The sequence below is a fragment of the Cetorhinus maximus genome, chromosome 20 (assembly GCF_964194155.1).
Source record: "Cetorhinus maximus chromosome 20, sCetMax3.hap1.1, whole genome shotgun sequence".
NCBI classification, from domain to species: domain Eukaryota; kingdom Metazoa; phylum Chordata; class Chondrichthyes; order Lamniformes; family Cetorhinidae; genus Cetorhinus; species Cetorhinus maximus.
In genome coordinates, this window is record NC_135898.1 from 7358894 (window position 1) to 7364707 (window position 5814).

General features: G+C 50.3%; 1 long non-coding RNA gene across 1 annotated transcript; it reads right to left on the bottom strand.

The window, feature by feature from the left end:
• Positions 1-2477: 2477 nt before the first annotated feature.
• LOC144694632 (uncharacterized) lies at positions 2478-5529 on the bottom strand. The gene is made up of 3 exons (XR_013579791.1): positions 5336-5529; positions 3775-3863; positions 2478-2555 (listed from the first exon to the last, which is right to left on the bottom strand). It is a non-coding gene; the product is annotated as an uncharacterized LOC144694632 (long non-coding RNA).
• Between the last annotated feature and the right edge of the window lie 285 nt (positions 5530-5814).

Here is a 5814-nt window from a genome sequence, read left to right on the forward strand (position 1 = left end):
GGGGGAGTGCAAAAGGGGAGAGGAGGGGGGGAGGGGAGGGGAGAGGGGTGAGGGGAGAGGGAGGGGGAAGGGACGGGGAGGGGGAGTGCGAGGGGGGAGGTGGGAGGGAGAGAGGGATGTAGGAGGGAGGGATGTGGGAGGGATGAAAGGGGAGAGGGAAGGGGGAGGAGGGAGAGGGGAGCGGGGAGGTGGAGGAAGGGAGGTGGGAGGAGTGGGGGCTGGGAGGAGAGGAGGGGAGGGGTGAGGTGCGACGGGGGAGGAGGAGGGGAGGGGGGATGTGGAGAGGGGGAGGCGAAGAGGGGAGGGGGAGAGAGAAGGGGAAAGGGGGAGAGGGAAGGGGGAGAGGGGGAGAGGGAAGGGGAAAATGGAAGAGGAAAAGGGAAGAAGGGGAGAGGGAAGGGTGGGTGGGAGGAGGGAACGGGGAAGGGAAGGGGGGGAGGGAAGAGGGGAGGGGAAGGGGGTGAGGTGGGAGGGGGAAAGGGATGTGGGAGGGAGGGATGTGGGAGGGAGGGATATGAGAGAGGGAGGGGGAGAGGAGTGCGAGGGGAGAGGAGATAGAGGGGGGTGGGGGGGAGGGTGGAATGTGGAGGGGGAAGTGGGGAGGGGGTAGGGGGAGGGGGAGAGCGGAGGGGAGGGGGAGGGGGAGAGGGGAGGGGAGGGTGAGGAGGGAGAGGGGAGGGGGAGGGGGGAGAGGGGGAGGGGGAGAGGGGAAGGAGGGAGAGTGGAGGAGGGAGATGAGGAGATGGGAGAGAGGAGAGGGGAGGAGGGAGAGGGAGTGAAATGGGGAGAGGGAGGTGGGAGGGGGAGAGAGGGAGGTGGGAGGGAGGGAAGGGCGGAGAGGGCGGGAGAGGGGGTGGAGGACGGAGAGGAAGGGGGGAGGGAGAGGGTGAGGGAGTGGGAGAGGGTGAGGGAGTGGGAGAGGGAGAGGGTGAGTGGGGTAGACAGGCAGGGTGGTGGGGGGTAGAGAGGGAGGGTGGGGGGGAGGAGGGGGTGAGGGTGGTGGGGGGAAGGAGGCAGTGAGGGTGGTGGGGGGGAGAGGGAAGGTGGTGGGGGGAGAGAGGGTGGTGAGGGGGGAGAGGGTGGTGGGGGGAGAGAGGGTGGGTGGTGGGGGGAGAGAGGGAGGGGGTGGAGGGGGAAGGGAGGTACAGGGAATGGGGGGGTAAAGGGGAGGGGGGTAGTATGGGGTAGGGTGGAGTGAGGGGGAGGGCGGATGGAGTGCGAGGGGGAGTGAGGGAGAGGGGGACTGAGAGTCGAGGGGGAAGGGCGGGGGTGAGGGTCGAGGGAGGAGTAAGGAGTGGGGAGCTGGGGAGGGAGGAACTGGGTAGCAGGGAGGGGAGGAGGGAGGAGGAGGTGAGGGTCGAGGGGGAGTGGGGTGGAGAGGCAGGAGGAGTGGGGAGAGGGAGAGGGAGTGTGGTGGGGGGGAAGGAGGGAGGGAGCAGGGGAGGGGAGGAGGGTGGGGACAGAGGGAGGGGGAGGGGGAGAGAGGGCGCAGTAGGGAGGTGGAAAGATGGAGGGGTTGGGGTGGGGAAGGCGGAGGGGAGGGGAGAGGGTGTGAGGAGGAGGGCAAGTGAGGGGGAGGGGAGAAGGGAGGAGGGGGGAAGAGTTAAAGTGGAGAGGTAAACTCTGTGGCTAGCAAACAAATAGCCTCCAGCAAAACATCCTAGTCTCAGTGAGTATCTTGAAGCTATTAATGTGTATAATATTATTGGAAAATATTTCTCTTTTAAAATAGAGGTTTAGTCTGTGGGTGTGTCTTAATTGGATTAAAACCAGCGAGTCTGGGTGCTTTGACGGGTAATCGTTTTGATATGTGGGAGAGATAAAAGTGTATTTGCACTTTTTTTGAATGCAGCATTCAAGAAGTAGCTGGTGATACAATGAGAATTTACGTTCAATGGGCGGTGGTAGGTATAACTTCATCAGTTTTCGGGTGTGCAGAGCAGAGGCAATGTGAGATCAAAAGGCAGCTGTAAGCCTCCAACTGTCTCCACAGGAACCAAAGTGAAAAGAACCTCATTTTGAATTTGTAAGGTGAAAATGCTTTGCCTGGTGTCTGGTTAAGTCTATGGGTTGCTGTTGCTTTAATGGAGATTAGTTTGGGAATTTGTTAAAAGTTATGATCGTAGTAATTTGTAGCCATGTGTATATATTTAACTTGTGTAAATTAATAAAATGTTTCATTCAGCTTAATATAAAACCTCTCGGTGGTCTGATTCCTGAATTTAGAGTCACATCTCAAACAGAACATTTAATGTGAATGGTTAGGTCAGTTGGTTAAGGTTTCCCCCTGGGTTTTTGAAATAACTCAGCTGTACCAACTGCATCGGTCATGACACAGTGTCTTCCTTACAAGCAGGCTTGTGAATTTCATTGACATACAACAGGGAAGGATCAGGGACAACACTCACTTTCTACCCAGCAATGCAGGCTTTAAAATGGGAATTATTGGAGTAACTAAACAAAGAAGATAATACTTACTGGTTCTTCTCAAGGTGGATGAATCGTGTCTTACCCTCTACAGTGACTTCAAACTGGACAACAGGTGGATAAAGACCCTGGCACCGAATAGAGGAGAAATTAAACTCATGTCAGAACCAACTTGGAATTTGTTCAAAACAAAAAACTACTGTGAATGCTGGAAATCCAAAACAAAAACAGAATTACCTGGAAAAACTCAGCAGGTCTGGCAGCATCGACGGAGAAGTAAAGAGTTGACGTTTCGAGTCCTCATGACCCTTCAACAGAACTGAGTAAAAATAGGAGAGGGGTGAAATATAAGCTGGTTTAAGGTGGGGGTGGGGGGGGAGAGAAGTTGGGGGGACAAGCAAGCAATCTGCTCCTATCACTGCTTGCTTGTACCTACAACCACCCCCACCCCACCCAACTTCTCTTCCCCCACCACCCCCCCACCTTAGACCAGCTTATATTTCACCCCTCTCCTATTTTTACTTAGTTCTGTTGAAGGGTCATGAGGACTCGAAACGTCAACTCTTTTCTTCTCTGCCGATGCTGCCAGACCTGCTGAGTTTTTCCAGGTAATTCCGTTTTTGTTTTGGAATTTGTTCAGATCATTTCTCCCATTAAAATTTGTTTTTTTTTAATCAATTCTCAGCTTATTTCGATTACATAATCTCCTAGTCTCCATTCCCACCTCCTCTCTGTCACAGCAGGAACCAAATGCCAACAATGTAAGAGCATCTGTCTCGCTGCTGATCACTTTCCTTATACTCTGTTCATCTCATGATATACCTCACTCACGAGTAACCCTCTCCCCCATCACTATCCTCCTGTTTTCCTGTCTCATTTTAAACCCCTCTCATTATTACCCACCCCCCCCCACCCCTCCTATCGTCATTGTGGGTTTCAGATGAGGTTGCCCTTGGTTAAGAGTGGTGGAGGCTTCTGGAGACAAGGCTGTTGGTTAACTTTACCTTTTATGGAACATTCTACTACGTACAGTACAAGACTTAGCACGAGGCTTCACATAGAACTACCTCTCAGCATCCTCTGTTGTCATGTGATCTTACATCACTGATGATGTAAACTGTCTATTTACATATTTAACATTAACCCTTTCCACTCCACCCCTTTGTCACTTATCCTTCTGTATTCCTGTCTCATGATAAACCCTTGTCATTATTCCCCCTCTATATCATTCTGCTTGTTGTGATAAAGGTCCCATCTCCTGTTAATACTGATGAAGGTCTGATTTGTTGGAAACACTGCTGTGTTGAGAAGATGTGTGAACCCCTCTTCCTGGGTCTTTTACAATACCTCACTCTCTCGTTTCTGCTTCGCGTGAAGTCTCCGTGGTTCCACCACTTGATAGCTCTGCACATCGGGCAGTTTGGACGCTGAGGTCACTGCAAACACACAACAGGCACCCATCAAACTCCCATTTCAGATGCGCAAGAATCAAGTGAAGGGTTGAAGACAGAGGATCGACCATTTGAATTAGATGGGCTGGGCAGGACTAGGGAGCCCTTTCTCACAAGTCCTTTATCCTTAACTGACCCTGAGACTGTGCCCCTGTGTTCCCAGACAGGGGAAACAACCTCTCAGTGTCTACCCTGTCAAACCCCTTCACAATCTTGAACATTACAATGAGGTTGCCTCTCACTCTTCCAAAGAGAATATAGGTCCGCTTCACTCAGCCTCTCATCCCTGGGACCAATCTAGTGAACAATGCTTTAAGGGCACGTCAAGTTGATGATATATTTTTGAATAGGGTCCTCAAAGAGTCTTAGCAGTACTAATCCTAATAATAATCCTCAAAGACTCTTCCATTAAGACGTAATGCTTAGAATCATTACAGTACAGCAGAGATGGTGGTCATTGGGCCCATCAAGTCTGTACTGGCTCCTTTGAAGAATAATCCAGTTAGTCCCACTCCTACACACTTCTCCCAAATCCTGGACATTTTTAATGCTTTAAATGTTTCTCCAATTCCCTTTCGCAAGGTATTAATGAGACTCTTTCTGCTGCCTGATCAGACAGTGCACTCCGAATCCTAAGCACTTATTAGGTATAAACCTTTCTCTTTACTTTCCTTCTGGTTATTTGGCCAATTGCCTGTGATCTCTGGTCACTGACTTTTCAGCCAATGACAACAGCTCCCTTCATGATTTTAAACCCCTCTCGTAGTCTCCTTAACACTGTCTGTTCCAAGGAGAATGATGCTAAGTCTCAGCAGGGCCATGACGATACTGAATAGCACAGCACAAGATTTCACATGGCAAATACAGTCAGTCAACATTGACAGTTTCCAGGTTGCATCTGAATCTTGGAAGCTGTAATGATCGGTTTCAACCCCCAAAACCAGGTATCATGAACGACAATCAGCAAAACCAGAGGAACAACATAAACAACAGAGGAAATGGCCGGAGAACACACTGGATAAGATGACTGAGCAATGCAGCAGGTGACATGGTCACACAGGCAATAGGCCAACAGTCTCTGCACCACTGATCAAACATCTGACAGGTCAGGGAGCCCCACAACAGGAAAGGCACTGAAATCCTGGGAAAGGGTTAATTGGAGAGCCACAGTCAACTACTGCTGTGAGCATGCAAGTGTGGAAGTCACTTAAAGACAGGGTCAGACTTGGTTGTGATGCCAGTGCAGCCAAATAGCCCTCACTACTTAGACTTGGACATGACAAATGGTTACTTGGTAAATCACTGGAGGACAATCAGTGCCCATAGAGTCAAACCTCAGAGTCAAACCCTTGGGTAAGGGAGTGTTAAAAATCTAACCGTTAAAAGTACTCAGTGAATTTATTTGGAGTAATTCTGATGAGTGGTACACAGCTTAGTAAGAGGGTGTAAAAGCTTACCAAACTCAGGAACAACGGAACAGAAGAGCAGAAAGCACAGCAAACATCGGGTGCCAAACATGCTTCTCGGTGGCTTCACCTGTGTTCAAGGCAGCAGGGCAAGCAATGTCTAAACCGCCTCCGAAAGTGTTTCTACTGCTTTGTATGCAAGCGCTCTAACTCTGCTTCTGTTTCCTCATACTGCAGTGGGTTGTTACAACTTGTAAGAGGAGGAGTGTCATTAAAATAAGTCGTGAACAGTGTTTAACCACAATGTCAGTGTCACAACAAACAGAAAAATTGCTTCACAAGAAATGTTGAAAATTACTAATCAACTTTAGACACAGGGAGGAAACCAAAAATACCCAGGTGGCATCTAACAAAATAATCTGGCTCCGTTTCTCAGGACTGCCTTTCAACTTCCTCTTTGTCAAACTCAGGCTAGCCAATGATCCTGCTGGCTGCATGCCAAAGCCATGCGAATAACCAACAAGTCCCAC